At 42.5% G+C, this 24505-nt stretch overlaps 1 non-coding gene across 1 annotated transcript; it reads right to left on the reverse strand.

Moving 5' to 3' along the window:
* Positions 1-729: 729 nt before the first annotated feature.
* On the reverse strand, positions 730-806 carry LOC136745330 (small nucleolar RNA SNORD66). Its single transcript, XR_010816092.1, has one exon. It is a non-coding gene; the product is annotated as a small nucleolar RNA SNORD66 (small nucleolar RNA).
* Between the last annotated feature and the right edge of the window lie 23699 nt (positions 807-24505).

Raw genomic sequence — 24505 nt, forward strand, 5'->3', positions numbered from 1 at the left:
TAAACCCTAAGCAAGATGGTGTGCTAGGCTGGCTTCCAGCTTTAATAGGTATCGGAGTGAAAACTCTTGATATGCGCATCACAAGACAGGCATCTGCTAGTCCATTCAAAACTGAACTCCCACAAATTACAATTCCAGAGCTAAACAAATCTGATCCATGTATTATTATTATTATTATTATTATTATTATTATTATTATTATTATTATTATTATTATTATTATTATTATTATTTATTTCCTAGCAGATGTCCTTGTCCAATATAAGAGCAATACAAAGTGCAATAATACAGAGCAGTTCAAGTCGTAATACATTTTACAAGTTCAAATTTACACAAATAGCATCTTCACAATCCTCTACCATTCCCTCCCTCCCTCTTTCACTTCACTCTCCCCGTCACCCTCCTTCTCTCACCCTCAGAAGGCACTGGCACATATTGGCGTATGAGGCGGAGAAGTTGGGTTCGGAGACGGCCTTCTCGAAGATGAGCTCCATGACACCCTGGAGTCGCTGCTCCGTGTCGATGGTCAGCTCGTTCACTTGACGCATCCACGGCTGGAACATCTGTGGGGTCAGCTTGTTCAGAATACCACTCACCCTGCGGAAGAGCTCCTGTTGAAGGGGAAAGGGGGGAGGAGGGAAGGAAGGAAAAAGAGTTAGTTCTGCAAACCTCGGCCAAGTCCGTGTTTTTATTTGTTCTGGAGAGGTGGGTGCATGTGAGCGTACTCAGCCCCTCAGTTCATCTTCTCCATCAGTAGAGGTCAGTGGCCCAGACACCAATGCACTACAAATAGATCATCAGTGGGGCTCAAATTTTACCCACAATCCCCTTTACTAGACTAGCAAATTATTATTCCCACCCCCCCAAACATGAACCGTGTCCTCTGCTCCTACATACCTGGGTCTTAATGACCTCGGGGTCATCACCCACTGTGGGAGCCTTCTTAATTGTAGGCAGGTAACACACATACAGTCATCTAAATAACAATCGCAATTAGACAGCAGTTGACAAAAAGTACAAATGAGACAAATGTCCAAGATCAGCATTAAACAGATCCATCAGAACAATGCAGGTAACCATCTCAATCAGAAGGATTTATATATAAAAACATGAAAATAAAACTCTAGGGTCTCCTAGACAAGCAGGGGGCTGCATACCTTAGCCAGGACCACATCGCTAATGCGGAGTTTCTGCAGCCTGTCACAGATGAACTCTAAGTCCAGCAGGAACTGACGCTCATTTTTCTCCTTCTCATCAGGGACATAATTACACCTGCAACATAATTTGAAAGCAACAACATTTCCACAGGAGTCTTGGTTGTGCCGAGGATTACGAAATAATGAAAGCAATACATTTTAGACGTCGGCTCAAAATCCCTACCATTCGGCGTTGAAATGACCCAGGTTTATTTTGTATTTATACCATATCCAGTTCACCATATTCACATCCTCTCATACAGTAATCAATAAACGAGAATAATGGTTCAATTTGTAGCTACACACCTATGCTTAGGAGCAATTCACACGATCTTGTACTGGTGAAGAACATTATTATTCACAATATGTCATTTAAAAAAATGTAGGCTATACATACCCTGCTGCAATGAAAAGAAAAAGATAGATTAATGAAACGGCCTACCTGAATCTTGCGGAGTCTTCAAGACAAAACTTGAAGTTTGCAATCGCTGCCATGCTTTTGAATTCAATACAACCAAAAGGCTCTCGGGAACACTGAAATTACTCAGAGGTAAAATCAATCAACCGTACGACTCCGTCTCCAAACACACTATCAGCTCTAATTAGGCAATATCCACAGAGCAAACAGAATCGAATTCCAGCAACTGTTACGTATGCAACTGACAACAACTGACGTCATACCCAACACATATCAGAACAACATAATACAGTTCAGAAACGAGAGGCCACTCGACCCATCAGCTCGTTTGGTGTCCATTAATAACTAAATGATCCAAGGATCACATCCAGTCTATTTCTGAATGTTCCCAAATTGTGGCTTCAACCACATCGCTGGGGAGTCTGTTCCAGATTGTAATAACTCTCTGTGTGAACAAGTGTCTCCTGTTTTCTGTCTTGAATGGCTTGAAGCCCAATTTCCATTTGTGTCCAAACACACTGAATCGAGTCACTCAATCGGTTCGCATCGCCTCACAAAAGAATCAGTCCCTCAGCCAGGCTCACACTGCGCACTTTTACAACCCGACCCGAGTCTGAGAGGCGGGCAGCGTGGCTTTCCCTGGATGCTGTCTTTTGCTGGTGAAGAGTCGCACTACTGATCATTAAGGATCAACATTTGATCTGCATGGCTTATCACATCAGCGCCAACACAACAAGCAACGAGCAGCACAAGTGTCCCTCAGTCCAAGTCCACAACACACACGAGTGGCCTGTAACTCCCGATCAACAGCAGAGCTAGTAGGCTGGCACCCCCTCCTGTAAAATGAGCGGAACAACCCTATTCATCAATACAAGGCTGTAAGTCTAGAGAGAGGGCCTACCTTACATGTGTTTTCCTCTGGGTTTTCAGGAAGCCAAGTCTTTGATGATGTCACCAAAACCCAGGTGGTGCTTTAAGGGCTTCAGAGTGAGCGCTCAGTCTGTCAGCCCCACTGTAGAGGCGCCCTGTTCTGCACAGGCCGGGTTACACACAGAGCGACCTGCACAGCCACGCAACTGGGAAAGTGACATATATGCGCAATGCAATGTCCACCTTCGGGCCACAGATTGCAGCTTCTTTCACGCAGTGACTGAAGCAAGGCGCTTGCAGTTTTGATATATCCCTTGAAATGAGACATTGCGTCTGTGAAATCCTCTTAGATCAGCGCAGTGTTTCCTCTGAAGCAACAGCACAGGATCGGGGTTCTTGAGATGAGAGCTGATGTCCGTCCTGTTTCCAAACTTCGCTATTACTTTCCCCCGCTTTGTCTTTACAGTAATTGAACCCGTGAAAGGCTCTCTGGATTGTCAGTCTGCTTAGTCCCACCTTCAAGCAGAGAAACCAACTCTGATAGGACAGAACTGCGCCGGTAATCCCATGCATTAAATAGGGCCTGATTGTAGCGCCGTCTCCTGGTCAAGGGTGGACAGTGGTCAGCAGGCACCAACACCAGCCTAGGCACCCACACCGGGCCGCAGACCTCTGCAGGGCCCCAGGGTCCAAAGCAGGGGCCCACACTTCCCCACATCACCCCCTCCACACTCTGTGATCTGGTATATCTACCGCACAGTGCACAATTCATTGAATTGCTGGTAAATTAAATACATTGTGAGCATAAGCGACATATATGTGAACCTTTTCTTGTCCCAAGAGTAGCACTGTTATCATTTCCGTTGCACAGAGCACAAGCATTTCCAAATCTTTTTCAAATATTTAACATAACAACATAAGAAAGTTTACAAACGAGAGGAGGTCATTTGCCACATCGTGCTCGTTTGGTGTCCATTAATAACTAAGTGATCCAAGGATCCTATCCAGTCTGATTTTAATTGTTCCCAAATTTTCAGCTTCAACCACATCACTGGGGAGTAGTGTTTCCAGCCCGGGGACCCGTGGTACCGAAAACCCGGGCAACCCGGACGATTTGTCAATCTCACAAGCCCGGGTTTGGCATGGGTATAAAACCGGGGCTGAGAAACAAACCAACAAAAATCATACTTGCGTGCACAGAGCCTCAGTGAGATCTTGTGTTTTTTCATTCGGTGAGAAGATTGATGTTCATTCCGTAACCTACAATATAATTGAGCACTGTTGCAAAATACGAGGAGTTCAAAAAAAATGTTCTGATCCAAGCTCGGTTTGGTTCTACTTCCTACAAATGCAAAAAGTATGCAAACAACGTATTGCAAACAGCTGGGGGCTCTACAAGGTCACTTCAGTTCATACAAATGATCAATACATAATAACTCTGTGAATGAACTGAGTTCGTGTTTAATTTTAGCTTCACATAAAATACAGACACAAAAATGACATGTATTATTTTACTTATTTAGAATAACATTGATGATATGGCCAGGTTGTAGTTAAATGATTAAAATAAGGGGGAAAACTAAGATCCGAGGAGTTCAAGCATACGTTTGATGTGTCTAACAGTGTGTTTTTTATTTATTTAATTTTGTTTCCATTTTGATTATTTATTCAATTTATATGCCTATGAGATAATCTGGCTTCAATCACAGATGCCCCGGGGACCCAGGGTTTATGAAATTTAAACTCCAAAAACCCTGGCCTGGAATTTTCCCCCGATTTTGGAAACCCTACTGGGGAGTTTGTTCCAGATTGTGACAACTCTATGTGTGAAGAAGTGTCTCCTGTTTTCCGTCTTGAATGCTTTGAAGCCCAATTTCTTTTTGTGTCTCTGCTGATCTGGAAAAGCTCCTCTGGTTTGATGTGGTCGATGCCTTTCATGATTTTGAAGACTTGAATCAAGTCCCCATGTAGTCTCCTCTGTTCCAGGGTGAAAAGGTTCAGTTCCTCAGTCTCTCAGTAGGACATCTCAGTAGGACATCAGCTCTAACTAGTGCATCGTACAGTCTGAACATCACTGCCCTTGATTTAAAAGCAATGGCCCTAACACTGATCCCTGTGGATCTCCACTAACAACCTCACTCCAGATAGAAGCAACTCCTCTAATCGACACCCTCTGTTTCCTCTACATCAACCAGTTCATAATCTACTACTTACATTACCCTGAATGCCTACAGCTTCCAATTTGAGGATCAGTCTTTGGTGTGGAACCTTATCAGAAGCTTTTTGAAAATGTACGTATATCATATCATGTGTTTTCACATGATCTACAGCTGCAGTTGCATGTTCAAAAAACTCTAATACATTTGTAAGACATGATCTGCCTCGTCTAAACCCATGTTGACTATCTCCAAGAATATGGTTTTCATTAAAATGCTCCTCTATTTCTGTCTAATCATTTTTTCCAACATTTTACAAGTAATGCAGGTGAGACTGATTGGTCTGTAATTTCCTGGCTCAGTTTTGTCCCCTTTCTTGTGGATTGGTATGACATTTGCTATCTTCCAGTCAGTTGGCACATCCCCTGTTCTAAGTGTCTTTTGGAATATTTGAGTTAGCGGCCTGTAAATAATTTCCCACATTTCTTTAAGTACTGTTGGAAATATACCATCTGGCCTAGGTGATTTGTTTGTTTTTAATTCTGCTAGTCCCTGTAGTACCTCCACCTCATTTTTCCTGATCTCTCTTAGGGTTTGACTGGACTGGTTATTATCCTGTGGCATGTTATCTGTTTTTTCTTTTGTAAAAACCTCTAAAATACTCATTTAGAACATTTACCATATCTTGTTCATTTTCCAAAATACTTCAATTTTTGCCCTCTATCTGTTTCACTTCATCCTTTATTGACCTCTTGCTGTTGTAGTATTGAAAAAAGCTCTTTGCATTAGTTATAGAGCTATGTTTCTTTCTATTTCCCTCTTTGCTTTCCTGATCCCTTTCTTAAGATCTATTTGCAGTTCAACATATTCTTTGTATTTTGTTTAGTCTCTATCCCTTTTGTATGCGCTATACCACATTTTCTCTCTCTTCAAATTTTTTTGCATACTTCCATTAAACCATTTTGGCCAATGTTTTTTGGTCCTCAATTTGCTAAGTTTTGGTATAAATTTCTCCTGAGCCTCAAGTAGTATATTCTTAAATATACCCATCCATTTTCAACTGAATCTGATCCAGTGTGCTCCAGTCTACCTCTTCCAAGTGTCGCCTCATACCTTCAAGGTAGACCAAAATTGTAGACCATTGCTTTAGACTTGGGCCTTGTTTCTAGAAAGAATGCCTCAAAGATGACCATATTGTGATCACAGTTTGCTATTGATTCTATAACTAATGTCCCACTGACTCTATCAAACATCTCGGTTATTTGAAGGGAAATCTGTCAAGGTCACTGTTAAGGTACAACGCTTCAGTTGAAGCAGCCCTTCGGATCCCAGTGAATCGGGCAGTCAGGTCAGTCAGCATTTCAGCTACAGGGGAGACTTTTCAGCAGGAGACGAGCGCTCGGGAAGAAAAATGCACAGACACAGAAGTAGTCTGTTCGTTTATCTTCAGTTTATTGAAAGTTTCACACAGCCTTTATACAGTCTAACAAACATCTTCAGTGATAGTTACGGGGCAGTCCCGATATGTAGTTACACACCATAATAGTACTGATTTTGCAGTGTTCCCACAAGCAGGTGCACATGTCATGCCTCGTGGGAATGTTATTGTCCGAGGATGTGTGTAACCCATAATATATTTGTGTTTCGGGAAGGGGAAAATGTAGCACATACTGTACGAACAACATGTTTTGTGTCTGCCACAGCTGCTTGGATTACAAGCAGTTCTGCAAGCTATTTCAGCAGTGTGCATAAGACATAGATAATAAGTAAAGTTATGAATAACTCACAGTTCCTAACTAGTAACTTACTGGAAAGTTTCCTATATTTTCTAACAGTTATACAGTGGGTATATACAATACATAGGAGGCAATTTTACCCCAACAGTCACCGTTGACAATTGGAAACAGCTCCTCAGTGGAATATGCCAGTAATGAGGACATAAGTGTACAAACATAAAGAAAGTCCTGCTATTACAAACTGCCAGCAAATGCATGTAATGCATTACTCATCTATTCAAAATACCTAGTTTACTGCATTACTATGATTATTATTATCCAATATAGAAATATATTAACACATTAGTCTCAGTAACGTGCATTTTTCACCTTTAATTTTGTGTAATTTCCAGGAAAATAGTGTTGATACATTTTGAATAGTCAGTGAAACATATCAATTTTCAAAGACTTCATGTCCCTCTTAACAGCCCTAGCAAACAATGCATTTACAGCATATTAATAAATAAAGAATACTTTAAGGGGGATGGTGTAAAACATCCATAGGAACAGCAGAGAAACTGTAAGTTAAACATGAACCTGAGATATTTCCACAATGTTTCTGGGTTCAAAAATAGGATCACCAAATAAATAAGCAAGTAAATCTTAAAGTACAGCTATAGATAATTCATTTTTGTAAGGATATTATACATTATTGACAATGTTTTCTGTATCAGTTGTTAAAACCCCTAAAAAGAGCACATTATAAATGGTCAATGTGATTTATTTCCAGCACACAATCCCCAAAGAAATGACAGGAATTAAGGACTGTGTTGTGGAAATACCATTTTAACTTGTATAAAAGGAAAGCTTTAAAGTTAATCTCTACTTTCTTTGGGTCTCAAATATTTAATTCTTAATTCCCCTAACTGGTCTTGGTTTGTATCGTTGAAATGCAATTTGATCACAGAATTTATCTATTTAACATGTCAAACAGTAGGTGGCAGAGTTTACATTACATTATTTGTCATTTAGCAGACGCTCTTATCCAGGGCGACTTACATTTGTACCCATTTATTATTATTATTATTATTATTAATATTTTTATTTCTTGGCAGACGCCCTTATCCAGGGCGACTTACAACATAACTGCAAAAATACAGTGAAGTACAATCAATCAATCAATCAATCAATCAATTTTTATTTGTATAGCGCCCTTCGCAGGGTAGCCACAGAGTGCTTTACAGACTGGTAAACATACAACAAACGTACAGCAAAATAAAAAACATAAATACAATAAAATCAAATATAGACCTGTAAACATTTTACATGATCTAGAATAAAGTGAGTGAACATTTAAGTAAATAAAGCATTTAGGAACGGAGGAGAGAAAAACAAGAAAACTCCTAAGAATGGCATGTAGGAGAAAATGAATCTCTGGGGGTCCACGGCCTAGGGCCTAGGCCTAATGGTTGCCTCCCCTCCAGGCAGTATACTTATTACAGCAGCAAGGAGATCAGAAAGTTCTTTATCGGTGCTGCTGGCTGTGGTCTTCCCTGTGGAGGAGGCCTCTCGCTGGCCATCGGGGGTGGAGGGTTTGGACCATCAACAGGCTTTGGGTTGCGATGGCTCATCAAACCTTGGGTGTGGATGCCCCGTTGACCCTCCATTGTGAGGTGCTTCTGGGATGGGTTGTGCCTCATCAGACAGGTAGGGAGGTGCCAGTCCCTTTAGTGCTTTACATGTTAATAAGAGCACTTTAAAGTCTATCCTGTAGTGCACGGGCAGCCAGTGAAGAGAAGCCAATACTGGAGTGATGTGTTCATGTTTTTATGTTTTTGTTAGGATTCTTGCAGCAGCATTTTGGACTGAAGTGCACAAATAGCTCTGTTTGTGCTGCCTGACAGAATGGCATTACAGTAGTCCAATCTAGATGTAACAAATGCGTGTATCAATTTCTCAGTGTCCTGTAACGAGAGGAATTGTCTTAGTCTAGCAATGTTTCTAAGCTGGAGGAAGGAAGATCTCGACACATTCTGAATGTGTGATTCAAAAGATAGATTATGATCACAGATGACACCCAGGTTTCATGCCATCCCCTTAGGGGAGAAATTAAAGTTATCATTACTCAGTTTTGTTAGTGAATGATGAACAGTTCGATTTTTGTCTCCTAAAATTATGACTTCTGTTTTGTCAGAATTAAGCATAAGAATTTTTTTTGTCATCCATGTTTTAATCTCAGACAGACAGCAGATTCATTTTTCTAGGTCTATGGTGTTGTTAGGATTTACTGACAGATATAATTGTGTGTCGTCTGCGTAACTGTGAAAGTTAATATTATGTCGTCGAATGATATCACCTAAAGGGAGCATGTACAATGAAAAAAGTACAGGTCCGAGGACTGAGCCCTGTGGGACTCCGTACTTAACCTCAGTTAAATTTGAGTGGTTCTCGTTAATCTGTGCATATTGGAGTCTGTTTGACAGATATGATTTAAACCATGAAAGCACATTGCGAGATAGGCCAATACGGTTTTCTAAGCGGTGTATCAAGATTTTGTGGTCGATTGTGTCAAAAGCCGCACTTAAGTCTAATAAAATAATAACACTGGTGTGCCCTACATTGGAGGACTGAAACACGTCATTCAATACTTTTAACAGGGCCGTTTCTGTACTCAGGCCGGAACGGAAGCCTGATTGAAATTCTTCATAAAGGTGATTATCGGTTAAAAAAGCTTGCAGTTGGTTTGCAACTACTTTCTCTAGAACCTTAGAAAGGAAGGGAAGGTTTGAGATAGGTCGATAGTGTTTAAGTTGGTTAGGGTCGACACTGGGTTTCTTAAGAAGTGGTTTAATTACAGCTATTTTAAATGATTCAGGAACAGATCCTGAGAATAAAGAGACATTGATAATATTGTGTATTCTGTGAATAATTCATGGCAGAGATTGTTTTAGCAGTTTAGTGCGTATAGGGTCTAGTGCGCAGGTTGTTGTTTTCATTTTAGTAATTAAGGAGACCAATTCCTGGTGATTTACTACGTTAAACGAGTCCAAGGTAGGCAGGGGCTGTGAAGGACTGCATGTGTCAGCTATAAAATCTGTGTATGTTTCCTGTTCTATCTGTTTTCTAATGCTGTTAACTTTGCTATTGAAATGATCCACGAAGTCACTACAGGTGAAATTGGGGGGGATGACCTCTGAAGGCTTTACCTTCTGGTTAGTAAGTGTCGCTATTGTATTAAAAAGAAAACGCGGGTTGTTCGTCGAACCACGGTGAGTGTTTTGTTGGTTTTTATTTGTCGTGTCCTTAATGGGGCTACTAAAGCAGTGCTTAGTGTATTGTTGAAATTATTTAATAATTCATCTGCAGATCCTTCTTTTGATAAAGCTAGCATTTGGCAAGAGGATAGTGATTTTATAAATAGCAGTGGGATTTAGGCAGCGAGTTTCTATGTTCCTTTCCGTGTGTCTAATTCTACTCCTCCTACAAGGCAATCAATCATTACAAATTAAATTTAGCTAAAACAGCAATTCAAAATAATACATTTTACAAATTTCAATTTACAATTTACACAAGTACAGTAAGTGACTTCCTACATCCTTGACAGTGAAAGCTAAGTGCTGTCAAGATGTAGGGTCACAGTCAAGGGCTACGGGAAAGGGAGCAAGGAGTAAAACAATCAAGAACGCGAGAAGCATAATAAAACTGTGAAGTGCTATCTAGCAGGGATAGAGGACTAATATTACAAGTGCTGTCGGAAGAGATGCGTCTTGAGTAAGTGCCGGAATGAGGTCAAGGACTCTGCTGTTTTGACTTCGGTGGGCAGGTCGTTCCACCATTTAGGTGCCAGGGATGAGAAGGAGCGGTTCTGGAGGAGGCAGAGTTGGTCTATACAACTGGGTATTTTACTGGAGCAATCTAAGTGAAGTACCTTGCTCAAGGGTACAACAGCACTGCCCCACCTGGGATTTGAACCCAAAACCCACAATATGAGTCCAGAGCCCTAAGCACTACTCCACAGTGTTGCATTAATCACAGACTGTACCAAGGCTCCATGTGATTCTTTATTGCACTTATACTGTTATTATTGTTTATTTGATTTAATTTTAATTATTCACTGATTGAGTCATGTTCTCAAATTGTTTGTTTTCATTGATTGTATTCACTGATTGATTGACTTTTATTGATATTCACTATTATTGAACAGGCAGAAGCTTTGATCCCCGATGCGGCGCACCTGTATCACTGAGCAGCGGCCGCCTTCCCTCACGGCCACTACACCTGTGGACACTCAGCTGGAGATAAAGGCTGCCCTGCCAGAACAAAGGGGCACGGCGGAGCACCAGCAGGGACAGTGACTGCGGGACGGGTTACAGAGGAGAGGATATCGGCTGTGAGGGTGCCAGCCGGTAGGCACTAACTCCTCGCAGGGTCGGAGCGGGTCCCTGCAGATCGGGAGCTGCCTGGAGAAACATTAGCCGCTGGACGCAGTGACTCGACAGCGACAAGAGGATCTAAGGAACTATTACTGGCCAGAGACATTGACTTGGCTTCTACAAGACTGTATTCCTGGACTTGCCTTCTTGGTTCTGCGGTTTCCAGCTTCTCGGCGATAGACGGCACTTTGGGGCTCCGGACCAGCAGCCGGAGGGAGAAGCACATAGCGGACGGGTGAGAGGGACGCACTCAATATCCCTGTGAGCTTGTGATCGCAGCACTTGCCAGTGAGCGAGCGTGTCCTCCTCCTGAGACTGCTCTTTGTCCTGGATTGGGGCTGCTTGTGCGGACGAGCTGCTCGTTTGTGAGGATCTCTAGCCTGGGACGGAACCGGAGGCCGAGCCGGGTTGGGACTGTGTAATTGAGACCATTCTCTCGCCATTCTCCATCGTTTCATACATACGTTTTTTGATTGTGAATATAGGGGGTATTGTCTGGGCTTAGTTTTATTTGGGAATTTAGTATAGTTTATTATATTTTCAGCTTTTGTATAGGTTTCTGTATTTTTATTTTTGCCCAGGTGATTAAAGGCAATTTTAATTGTAAAAAAAACATCGAGGGAACGGTGCCCTGCTAGTTGCCCCTGTTGTATTGTACATGGTGAATTTTATTTAATGGACTAGAATAAGACCTTTCTTATTTACTGGTGGCGTCTGTCCTGGGACCTTACCTGCAGGGGGAAATAAGTGAGTGTAACTCAGTTGGGATGGCATAGCGAGACTTCATGCGACCCAGTCAGAGGTGATTCTAGGGTATGTGGGGGCCCCAGGCAAAATAAATCCTGATGGTGAAGCCAGGGAGAGCATGGTGGGGTTTCCCATTTGCGACACCCCTGGACCCACTGTTCACTGCCACTCGTGACAATTTTCAGGTTTTTCTGAATGCTTAAACACTAACAGTGATTCTTGAAGTACTATCTCTGAAATAATTAACACTTTTAGGCAATGTATTTAACAAGTGAGCAATGGGTTCAATCAAATATGAGCTGTTATACTGTTGCAGGTATAATTGGGATATTTTGAGATGGAAACCGGTAAGTGCTGTAGTCTTACTGGTACAGTAATATGTACTGTACTTTCATAATGAGAAGGATCTCTCACTACAGTTTCTCAGTCGTTTATACACTGTGACCGAAAGCATGCACAGAGTGATCCGAGGTTCAAGCTAACATCCCAGAACCACTTCTGCAGGACTATGCACACCTTCACCTTGCTTCAACTCAATTGGTGAGTCCAGTTCACTCATGTTGCAAAACATTACTCGCAACTCTCAATGTGTTGGCACAATTGTCATTGAGAAAACACCTGTACCTTTTGTGCAATACATGAGTCATCAGACAAAACTCAAAGTGCTAATGTACTACAACACACTTCACGTCTGCAAACCCATCCATCCATTTTCAAAACACACAATTCCTGTGAGGGTCGCGGGGCAGCCAGAGCCGATCCCGGCAGTGATAGGGCACAAGGCAGGAATACAACCAGGACAGGATGCCAGGCCATCGCTGGGCAACATATACACAGCAATTTAACATAACCTAAACTGCATGTCTTTGGACAGTGGGAGGAAACTGCAGAGCCTGGAGAAAACCCACACGGACACGGGGAGAACATGTAAACTCCAAACAGACTAGATCCCATGACCCATGGAGTTGTGAGGTAGCAGCACTAACCACCGCACCACCCTGTGCAAACCCAATTAACCAAATTGTTCACTCAGTTGTCCTCGTTCTCTCAAGTATATAAAAAGGTCACACGAGGACTCATGATTGTACAAGAAAAATGGAGCCACAAAGAGCAGAAAGGGGAAGAGGGAGGGGAAGACACAGAGGACGATGAAGGCGACGGAATATATTGAATGAAATAAGAGCCACACTGGTTGATAGTGTAATCAACCATGGGATGAGTATGCGAAAAGCTGGGCAGTGAGTGCAGCCCAATTTGAGCCTCTTTACTGTGGCTGGAATCATCAGGACATTCAGGACTACGAACCGGTGAGTGGGTATAAATTTACCATGCACAATATTTGGATTTCATATATCAACAAGAGTACTGCAAGTCTGTACATCACATTGTATTGTTTGCATACAGGGCTGAGAAGACCAGCTGCTGGTGGGAGAAACGAGGCTGAAATAGTCAACATGGTGTTGGCAAAAAATGCGATTAGACTCAGAGAAATCCAAACGTGTATAATAGAGGACAATGGGATGTTTCAGAACATAGACCATGTTTCAATATCCACTATTGATCGTTTGCTGAGAAGGCACAGGATGAGCATGAAGCAAATATATCGTGTACCATTTGAGAGGAACTCTGATCGTGTGAAAGAGATGTGCTACTTTTACATGCAAGTGAGTATGAAACTGTTTCCAGTACTATTGTGCACTTGGAAGAGACAGAGGTCCAGGAAGTGCAGTAATGCACCATGTTCTAATCACTGTTCCTACATGGTCAGAGAATACTCAAGCTTGATGCCAGCGATGACCACATTGAGTTCATCTATGTGGACGAGGTAGGATTCAAGAGGCAGTGCTGGGGAAGGAACATCATTGGCCAGCGAGCAGGTCCCTGGCCAAAGGGGTGGAAACATAACCATGTGGGCTGCTATCAGTCATTGCATTTTTATGCTTGTTATATATAAATACATTGATAATTTTTGGGTAGGCAGGATCATCCATGCATCCATCCATTTTCAAAACCACTTAGGGTCGCAGGGAAGCTGGAGCTGATCCTAGCACACATAGGGTGCAAGGCAGGAACACACCCAGGGCAGGATGCCAGGCCAGCACTGGGCAACACACACATACAGGGCAATTTAGTATGGCCAATTAAGCTAACCCACATGTCGTTGGACGGTGGGAGGAAACCCACATGTACCCGGGGAAAACATGCAAACTCCATACAGACAGGCAACCCAAGCTGGGTCTTGAACCTGGGACCCCTAGAGCTGTAAGGCAACACACCACTGTGCCACGCCTGGCCAGGATCAAACATTGTATAATATAAAGTTCTTTACTGTCTGTGTTGATGGATTCTTTTTGTTTTCCTACATGAATCTTCCATTTTGAGGAGAGAGTTTTATTTTTCTAAACACAGTGTATTCTTAATGCTCAGTGTGAGAAACAGATATGATGTATGTGTGTGTGATTCTGACCCAATTCTTTGATTTTGAGGGCTGTGTATATAGTTTTTAGGCCAGAATTTTCCCCTCTGTGTGTTTAGCAGATGTGACTTTTTATTATGGGCATTGTGTTAACAGTTTAGGAGTATTGTGGTATAATAGTGTGTATGCAATTGGGAAAAACTATAAAACCATTCAAATGTTTTTAGAGGACTGCAAGAAAACCAGTATCTGGTCGACTGTTCACCCCAGAGCAGGAGACGCACATTGTAAATATAAAATAACTGCATCACACTCAGAGAACTGCAGGACCACATAATGGCAGATAACACACATTCCACAACATCAACAGAGTGAGTCTCTCTGCACTCTCTCGTCTACTGAAACTTAATAGAATTGGGATGAAGCAGCTATACAGAGTTCCTTTTGAACAAAACTCAGACCGTGTAAAACAACTGAGATATGAATATCTGCACGTAAGATATACTATCCTATCATTGGTACTGGATCTGGAAGTGCATGGTGCTACATCATATTGACTGATCCCTGTCTTTTCATACTGTGCTACATTGTTTTGTCATGGAGCTAGAAGCAGATTCAGTGCATCGTGAGCTAATATATGTGGACGAGGCAGGTTTCAACCTTGCAAAAACAAGCGGCCACGGCAGAAATATCATCGGACACCGTGCAATCATCAACATCCCAGGACAATGTGGTGGCAACGTAACAATGTGTGCGGTCCTTCACCATCATGCAATCCTTGGCCCATACAACACTGCACACATCATCACATTTCTGGACACCCTCCACAAACAGACTAATCCCTAATGACTGGGTGCCAGAACAGCCCAGGTACGTTATCATCTGGGACAATGTTAGTTTCCACCGGGCTGCTGTGGTCCGCAATTGGTTCACAGGTCACCCACTTTTCATCACACTCAATCGCCCCCATAATCTGCGTTCTTGAATCCTATTGAAGAATTCTTCTCTGTATGACGTTGGAAGGTGTATGATCGCCAGCCCCACCAACGCATACCCCTTCTACAGGCAATGGAGGAGGCTTGTGGAGACCTCGATCAGGGGTCATGCCAGGCCTGGATATGGCACTCCAAGTGATACTTTCCATGCTGCCTGGCTCAAGACAACATCGCATGTGATGTGGATGAAGTCTTATGGCCAGACCCACAAAGAAGGTGAGATGTAGACTAATTTTTTCTGTTCTTTTTCCTAGCACAAATGTCTTTTCTTCTACTGCATTTTTGTTGTTTGAGGAGTGTTAGAACATTGAGAGAAAGAAAAAAAAACATTCCCCTTATTTGTATTGATAATGGGTTACAGTGAGGGAAAAAAGTATTTGATTCCCTGCTGATTTTGTACGTTTAAGAGAGTGCTCCCTTTAAGAGAGTGCTCCTAACCTCAGCTCATTACCTGTATTAAAGACACCTGGGAGCCAGAAATCTTGCTGATTGATAGGGGATCAAATACTTATTTCCCTCATTAACATGCAAATCAATTTATAACTTTTTGAAATGCGTTTTTCTGGATTTTTTTGTTGTTATTCTGTCTCTCACTGTTAAAATACACCTACCATTAAAATTATAGACTGATCATTTTTTTGTCAGTGGGCAAACGTACAAAATCAGCAGGGGATCAAATACTTTTTTCCCCTCACTGTATGTTCGGAATACACATTATTAGTATTATTTTTTTTTCTTGGCAGACGCCCTTATCCAGGGCGACTTACAAAATAGAAGCGCAATACAAAGTGCAAGAATACAATTCAGTACAAGGCATCAACCATTACAAATTAAAATTTACATTATACAAGGCAATTCAAAACATAATACATTTTACAACTTCCAATTTACACAAGTAAATACAATAAGTAAAGTCATACATCCTGGAAAGTGAAAGCTAAGTGCTGTCAAGATGTTAGGTCCCAGTCAAGGGCTACGGGAAAGGGAGCAAGGGGGAAATCAATAATACAAGTATTAGTAATACAAGGCAAGAAGCATGGTAAAATGTTGTGAAGTGCTACCTTACAGGAGAGTAAAGGGACTAATATTACAACTAATATATCCTTCCGGCGCTAACTCAAGACATCTTTTCAGACAGTACTTGTAATATTAGTCCCTTTAATCCCCGTTAGATAGCACTTCATAGCATTTTGTCATGCTTCTTGGATTATTGATTGATTTTCCTCCTTGCTCCCTTTCCCGTAACCCTTGACTGTACCTTACATCTTGACAGCACTTAGCTTTACTTTCCAGGATGTATGTCCGCACTTACTGCACTTAACTGTATAAATTGGAAGTTGTAAAATGTATTATATCTTGAATTGCTTTGTTTAATGTAAATTTGAATCTGTAATGTTTGATGCCTTGTATTTAACTGTATTCTTGCACTTTGTATTGCACTTATTTTGTAAGTCGCCCTGGATAAGGGCGTCTGCCAAGAAATAAAAAAAATAATAATAATATTGTGTCGGTATCGGGAGCCAGTGGCGGGAGCGGAGCAGTGGAGTAGTGTGTGCGAGGGAAAGAGATTACCAGGTGAGCCGCAGAGTTCTGGATGAGCTGGAGCAGCGGGTAGTAGTTGCAGGCAGGCCGGCCAGGAGGGAGTTGCAGTAGTCCAGGCGGGAGAGGACCAGTGACTGGACGAGCAGCTGAGTCAAGAAGTTGGTGCGGAAGGGACGGATTCGGCGTATGTTGCTCAGGAAGAATCTGCAGGTGCCTGTCAGTGTGGTGATGTGCTGGGTGTAGGAGAGCGCAGGATCAAGGATGACTCCTAGATTTTTAGCGGAAGAAGCAGGAGAAAGTGTGGTGGATTCCAAGGGGATTGAGATGGGGAGATCAGCAGAAGGTGAGGAAGAGTGGGGGAAAAAGAGGAGATCCGATTTAGAGAGGTTGAGCTTGAGGTGGTGTGACTGCATCCAGGCGGAGATAGCAGACAAACAGGAAGAGATGCGAGAAGGGATGAGAGGGTAAGAAGAGGGAAAAGACAGGAAGATCTGGGCATCATCTGCATAGAAGTGGTAGGAGAAACCATGGGATGCGATGAGGGGGCCCAGGGAGCGAGTGTAGAGAGAGAACAGGAGCGGGCCCAGGATGGAGCCTTGGGGTACGTCTATGAGGAGAGGTTGGGGGGTGGATGAGGAACCTTGCCATGTCACTTGGTAGGTCCAGTCGTTGAGGTAGGAGGAGATCCAGGTGAGAGCAGTTCCAGAGATACCGAGGTCAGCAAGGTAGGAGAGGAGGATGGAGTGATCGACAGTGTCAAATGCTGCAGAGAGATCAAGGAGGATGAGGACTGAGGAGAGGGAGGCCGCCCGAGCACACCGGGGGGAGTCAGTGACTGCCAGGAGAGCCGTCTCGGTGGTGATTCTGAGTCTGAGATGTCCAGGGGTGTCACGAAGAGTTGCGAAGGGGAACAGCCTCTAGACAAGATGAGGTCTAACTGGCAACCTGCACTGTGAGTGGGTGGAGACGAAGAGAGAAGTTAAAGGAGTAAAAGAGAGGAAGAAATCCGGCAGAGTGGGAGGGTTTGGAGAGGATGGTAGGTGAGGACAGCGAGGGGAGGGAGGAGAGAAGAAAGTCGAGTTCATCCAGGAAGGTGGTGAGTGGACCAGGAGGACAGTAGAGAACTAGAAGAAAGAGGTGAGAGGGAATTCAAAGCTGTTGGAGGCGATAGAGGAGAGAGAAGGGGGTGGCACAGAGAAGAGCAGAGAAGGGGAGATCAGGAGCCCTATTCCCCCCCCACCCAGTAAGACAGGGGGAGTGGGACAGGACAAACACAGAGGATAAGGCAGCAGGGGTGGATGAGTTCTCCGGGGAAATCCATGTCTCAGTGAGAGCAAGGAAATCCAGAGAGTGGTGGGAGGCGAAGGCGGAGATGAAGTCGGCCTTGTTGGAAGCATACTTTACACATTTGGATGCCTGTGTGTATGTGTGTTTACTACATGTATGAATAAACTTTATTGCAAACTGCTATGCCCTGTACATGAAAAAGCAAAAGCCACAAGTGTTTTTCATTTATACTATCATTCATGCTTAGTTGGCGCTTTGTGTGCCTATTCAAATAATGGTTTGTGTGTACTGTATTGCATACGCAACCTATCGTTATCTTTCAAGTCGGAAGCACTGCCCAAGGGGGAGGGGTTGCTGTATAACAAAGCTGTCGCAGGGGCAGAGGCAGCGAGCTGATAAGGGAGCCTGCCACGAGGTGCACCGCAAGTGTGCCTAGGCAACACAACTCCAGACAGTTACCTCAGGGATCCCGTAGGGCCGCACCTGAGCCGTCCAGGAGCGAGGACCATAGTCACGCTCTACCGGGAGCTGTCTGCTATCAGCATATACAAAGCGGGGCTACAGAGGTTAACTCTTATGCCCTCCACTTACAAGAACAAGGCCGGCTGCTCTACTAGTGCAGCTAGGAGCGAGGCCGTAATCTACTTGCACAATGTCTGGTGTAGGCAATCAAGCACTTGTGCGGCCTCCGTGCAATATCATGGCAGTGGACCCCTGATCCAATAGGAGCGGGTCACAGACCCAATGAGAAAAATACAATATAATACATAGCTGGCTAATCAGCAGAGTAGCCGAGCTGAACAATATACAATATAAACATATCGCATGACAGGAAGACCTTCATGGATTTTACTGCCGCTGCTAGCACTCCTGCTGTGGAGGAAAAAGCCCTGTGGACAAACAACCAACACAGCAAGCAGTCGGAATATATATAGAACTATATAAATACGACTATTATTTTTTAAACGGTCTTCTTGTGAACGAAACTGAAACCGAAAGGGGCAGAATTGGGATTAGCTATCAATAATAACTAAACACACACCAGACAGAGACTATGTGTAGTGAAAAACGGTGGTGAACAACACTATGAAGTGAGCCAGCTAGCCAGATGAAATACGCAGTTTGAATGTTTATTACAAACACAGAGAGCTTACATTCCTGAGTCCAGCGAAGAGGCAAAAGAGGATGAACCTCCGCTGACGTCACATTTTATAGAACAGGAAGTGGGAAGGGACCTGTTCTGAGTGACGCGCGCAGGTGCCAATGCCAGCTTTGATAGAGTGATGTTTCGATCGGGTTCCTACGGAAGTGCGCAGAAACCCCTCCCCCTTGGGCAGTGCTTCCGACTTGAAAGATAACATAATGATATGATTATCTGTAACCCACTTTACTCTTATATCTGACAATTGAGATTCACACAGAAATGTTTTTACTTTGATTAACTTTAGTCAATCTCTCAATGAAGCTAAATAAAATGTATTGTGTTTGTTGAACGAAAGTTGTTGATTGATTTTGAAGTCGTGAAAAATGTTTTATAGTCTGTAATTAGTAAGCAAACTTCGGAGGTTTCAGGAGAAGCATGCAATCTGCCTTAATGTTTCTAAATAGCCCTATTGTAAATATAAACCAAAGATATTAAATGTTGTAATTTCCAAAACAGGGCAGTTGCCATAATATCAGGTACTGTCAAATGTTCTCTAGCCGAAAACTGTTTTTTTCAGTTTGTTACGCCATGGCGTCCAACTCGTAACACCTTTTTTCACTATGTCACCATAGAGACATTTCAAGCCAGGCAGTTTATTAGGTTTACAAATAATAATAAATAATCTAGCTGCTGTTTGACGTCTCCCATGTCAGCTTCTCCTTGTACTGCTTCGAGACAGGACAGAAGATTGCTTTAGTTTCTATGTCGCCACAGTTTCAATGAAGGCACTGTTCCTCGGAAGATGTCACAGAAAATATACAGTATCCTCTTGGACTGGGGCTGGTATTGCGAGACCATGACCGTGCAGGCCCCACACCCCCATCTCCACAGCCATACTTCGTCCCAGTCAGCCTCACTGCGGAGAATAAAGGAGTCAAGGAAAAACATCCTTGGCAAGAATTCATGAGCTCGGCAGGATGACACAAAGAAGGAAATACTACAGAGTAACGAAACAATCACCAATCTAGATGTACACGTAATGTCACTTAAGGAAATATTGAAAGTTTAAAGTTTTTAAATACTGATTATCCCCCAGTCCATTATACTGTGGGTGCAAATATTATATTTCCTCATAGTTTACATTTGCTTACTATAGTATGTTTTTCCAAGGTTTTGCATGTAAACAATACATTAGCTGTTCTTCTCTTATAATATTATTATTGTTATACTGTTTAAAGTTATTGGATCCTATAGGGTATGAAGTTAAAAGTCACACATGAAAGAAGACAACAACATGCCAAAAAATGCAACGAAGTATCCCATAACCACAATATGTAATCTTTACATGCAAAAGTTAATAGAAACAAGAATATCGAAGTTGCCATGGTAAGAATACATAATGTCTCCGTATAGAATAGTATTCAAAGTTATACAGTATATCTAACCTTTAATTAGTTATTTTAAATCAAACTTATGTGTAATGATTGTAGGCTATTCATATTGCAGATATTAAACCACTAAAAACATGATCCTAAGTCAAACTCACTAACAAGCCATTCAGCGGTGGTTCTAGCCCCTTTCATCTCGGGGGGCATGGCTGGGGCCAGTTGTAATCGTAGCGGGGCCATCATCGGGGGGGTGTATTGTCCATGATGTTAGTGGTGGGGGGGGTGCTGACAGTGTTTTGTCCACGGTGCCAGTTAGGGGGGCCACAGGGGGTATGTGCCAAATTTGAGGTATGTGCCTATCCTGCGTTTTCTTTTTTTTCTTATTTCTTTTTTTTTTTACATACCAAAGTAAAGCTGTGACCTTATTTGGCAAAGTAGGGTTCAGGATTTAAATTCACAGTGGCTACCTGAACTAACAGTAATGGGGCACACAACAAGTAAACAGAGAAAATAACTACACTATTCCTACCCTCCCAAATCTTACAGGACAGGACAGGTGAGATGCCCCTACTCCAAGATACTTATACAATAGAAAAACTATGGTAATAATAATATAGCCCAAGACAAAAAATATTAATCTTTCTAGACTGTATTAAAGTTCAGCACTTCGGAAAAATAGAATTATTTTGTATTTCAATAAAACAAAAATTATTACTGGTATCCACACACCCAACCAATGTAAATGTCACGGACGGTGTTAATTAGCTCCTTAATCACCATTACTTATTATATTTATATTTCACTTCACTTTATGCAATATGGCTTGTGTATTTTGTTTGGTTCTATATTGCCATTATTTTGTGTGTTGATTATCTTTCACTTTATTGTTTAATTTGTTATTCACTTAGTATTATTTTGATTGTTTGCACGCGTGCCTTATTATTTGTGTTTCTTTGAGCCAATCACCACCGCACAACTCACCTGGGTCCACCTGCACTCTTCACACGCGTCCCCACTTAATCACCCTGCCCTGGGAGAGGAGAGGAGGGAGCGTCTGATACGAGCCGCAGAGACCTCCCACATTGGAAAGTGGACTACAGCAGACAGGAGGGGAGGTGGCAGACCTGGGAGCAGGACCCAGATCAACACGGCGCACAGGGACAGAATAGTGATGTCGTTCGCGAATGTGCCGGGTCCCGTCTGAGAAAGGATGTCTGTTCTTATGTTTTTATTTCTTATAAATGAATACAAGACAGAAAAAAAGTATGAATGTTGTGTTGATGTGCTGCGTATGATGACATTGTCCCGGTGCTCCCGTTTGGTGCAGCACACACACCTCAACACAAGATTCAGTCAGTGCGAGTGGTGCGGCCGAGCAGTGTGGCGAAAAAAAAATACGATCTTCCAACAGCAATTTCAACTAAAAAAGGAACACAATACAAACTCTTCAATGTAAAGCCAAAATTCACAACAAGCCAAAAAAAAATAAAAAACGGGTTAATTGTTGTTTTAGATCAATTGATTGGAATATAGCTAATAGGATCAGCACAATCCAATCAATCAATCACTCACTCACTTGGCCCTGTTACACAGACTGATTAATAGCAGTATGTTTAAGTCTAACCATAAATTCATAAATTAAAGCAAAGAAACTATTACTATGGGCAAGGACTTGTATAAAATCAAGTTTAAACAATGAAAACATGTAATCAAATACACATAATCCCACAAACAAATACATATAGATTTAAAATAGAGTCAGAGAGCTCCCGTCAACTGAACAGCTCCCCAGCATTTGGCGCACACTGCACACTGCACACTGCACATGTAAAAACAAGCAGCCCCCTATTATCTGCACACAAACCAACACAAGCAATGCTAGCCATAGAAAGAGTCTCTCTTGTGTCTTCTGAGCACTGCTTATATCCCCATCTGCTCCCGGTATGACATCCCGTGATTGGTCGCAATGCTCAGTCCAATTAGGGTTAATAAGAGCCAATTCAATCAGTGACAGAGCCGACTGGCTCATCACAGTACTACTATATTTACAGCATGACATAACAGCGTGGCGCTGGAGCGGGAAAGTGCGCTTCTTTTTGCACATCGTCTACATGCGCGAAAAGCCTGGACACTTGGGCTAAAAAAAAGACAAAAATAGAAAGTGTGAAATATGAACGTTAACATTGTAGCGCAAACATTGGGCTTCGAGCCACGTGTAACAGACAGTGCGATTCAGAACAAAGTCAAAAATAGCTTCTGCACAACAATACAACTCTTAGCTAGTAAATTCATGTGGAAAATGGACGCCCCGTCTACAGGGCTGCGGCAAGTCGTGGCCTATTTGTTGGGGAAGGATGTTGAGCTCGGTTTTCCAAACGAGCCGCTGCATATTGACCTATGTCTATTGTCTAAATGTCTATTTATTTATTGATGTATTCATTTATTTATTTCAACATGTATTGATTCATTGATGATTTTCTCTGTGTATTCATTTTTAATTCTGGCATGGATTATCCTGCATACAAAAGCAAAGGCCCGGGACAGTGCGAGCATGACTTATACAGCGCAGTGCAATCATGGTCGCTGCTTGACATCGTCCTGCAAATAAAAAAACATTGGCTGGATGTCAAGTCACACATTGCCGGGCCAGACCTCGAACCCGGATCCTCCGGATCGTCACCCTGCTGCTCTCCAGCTGAGCTACTCCGGCAACGGAACATCAGCGCGGAAGGGCGCTATTAACTGTGCGCTGTTTCTGCCGTCACTCATCTCCTGCAATGCCGTGTTTATGTGAGAGCTGTGACGCGCTGTAGCAGCAACTACATGTTTACTACATCTCATCTCCTCTGGGGTTTCAGTGTTTGTGAGACGGTGACACTAAACGCTGAAGTATAATGTCGGCCAATAAGCGCACTGGACACCGCCCATTGGCTGTGATTGACACAGCGGGTTTGTATGACGTCATTCACTGCTACAATGATCGAGTCCAGAAATACACCGTGGTCGTGCAAAAATGCTTTTTCTACTCTTGCGGTTTTTATTTTACACTACAGGAATAAATAACTAAACGAATATTAAATACATAGATACATGTCCCTGCCGATTCCAATGTTGGCGATTCATTGAACATGTAGCACTATTTGCACATGCATGTATTTATTGTCTCACATTAGAGATGAGATGTAGAAAACATGTAGTTGCTGCTACAGCGCGTCACAGCTCTCACATAAACACGGCATTGCACATGCCTGTAGCCAAAGTCCGTTTTTTTGTCTTCATTAAAATGATCCTTTACAGGAGTATTACATGCGAAGCCAAGGCCGGCCCTATCGGAATAGGCAAATGCTAGGGGCGCCCGAAAGAGTGAACATTTGTACGGAGGTTTGTTGCACTCAGTGCTTGTTATTGTGTGGAACCAAGTCACAGCAATTCCTGGTTATTAGCCAATAGGATGTGAGTGTTAATATGGGATGTCCTGTATAGAGCTGCTGTTAGGGAGTCAGTCAGTGAGTTGCACTGGGCAACAGCGGCACTTTGTACTGTCAAAAACAACACAAAAACAGCTATTGGGTTTTGCTGATTTCTATACATAAGCAGCTAAAATTGGACATTGTCAACCTCGCCTCTAAAATATAAAAGTGCGCACACGACCGGGGGTCACGGTGCCATAGCTTGTGTTCACCTAGAAACTCGTCCGGCAGCGGCGGACACAGCGGATTTCAGTGCAGACGCGTTTCAGCAGCGACACGTTTCCATCACACCCACCGGCACCGCGTCCAGTTTGCATATATAATGTTGCTTGATATGGGATTTTCCGCTGCTGATGTGTGGTTGTGAAGCAAAGATATGTTTGAGTCCAAATCTGCCTGATTTCATGGAGATTTTGAGCTGTTTTTTGACTTGTCTCCAGTTGTTAAAATCTTCCCCAGAACCCGCACCCTGAATTACTCAATCGTCTTCGCCCTCATTTTTCAACACTAATTTTGTGCAGTGCACAGTGGGACAAAGGGAAATGGTACAGACTTTAATCTAATAAGACACAAAATGCTTGAAAGTTTCTATTATGTTTATCTATATGACTACAATAATCTTTAACAAATTAAAATGTAAGTGGTCTGAAACAGTTTTAATACAAATATATACATTTATTTAACCAGTTGATTTTTGTACTTTGTGAAATGAATGTACTAAATATAAG

The sequence above is a fragment of the Amia ocellicauda genome, unplaced genomic scaffold (assembly GCF_036373705.1).
Source record: "Amia ocellicauda isolate fAmiCal2 unplaced genomic scaffold, fAmiCal2.hap1 HAP1_SCAFFOLD_91, whole genome shotgun sequence".
Taxonomy (NCBI): domain Eukaryota; kingdom Metazoa; phylum Chordata; class Actinopteri; order Amiiformes; family Amiidae; genus Amia; species Amia ocellicauda.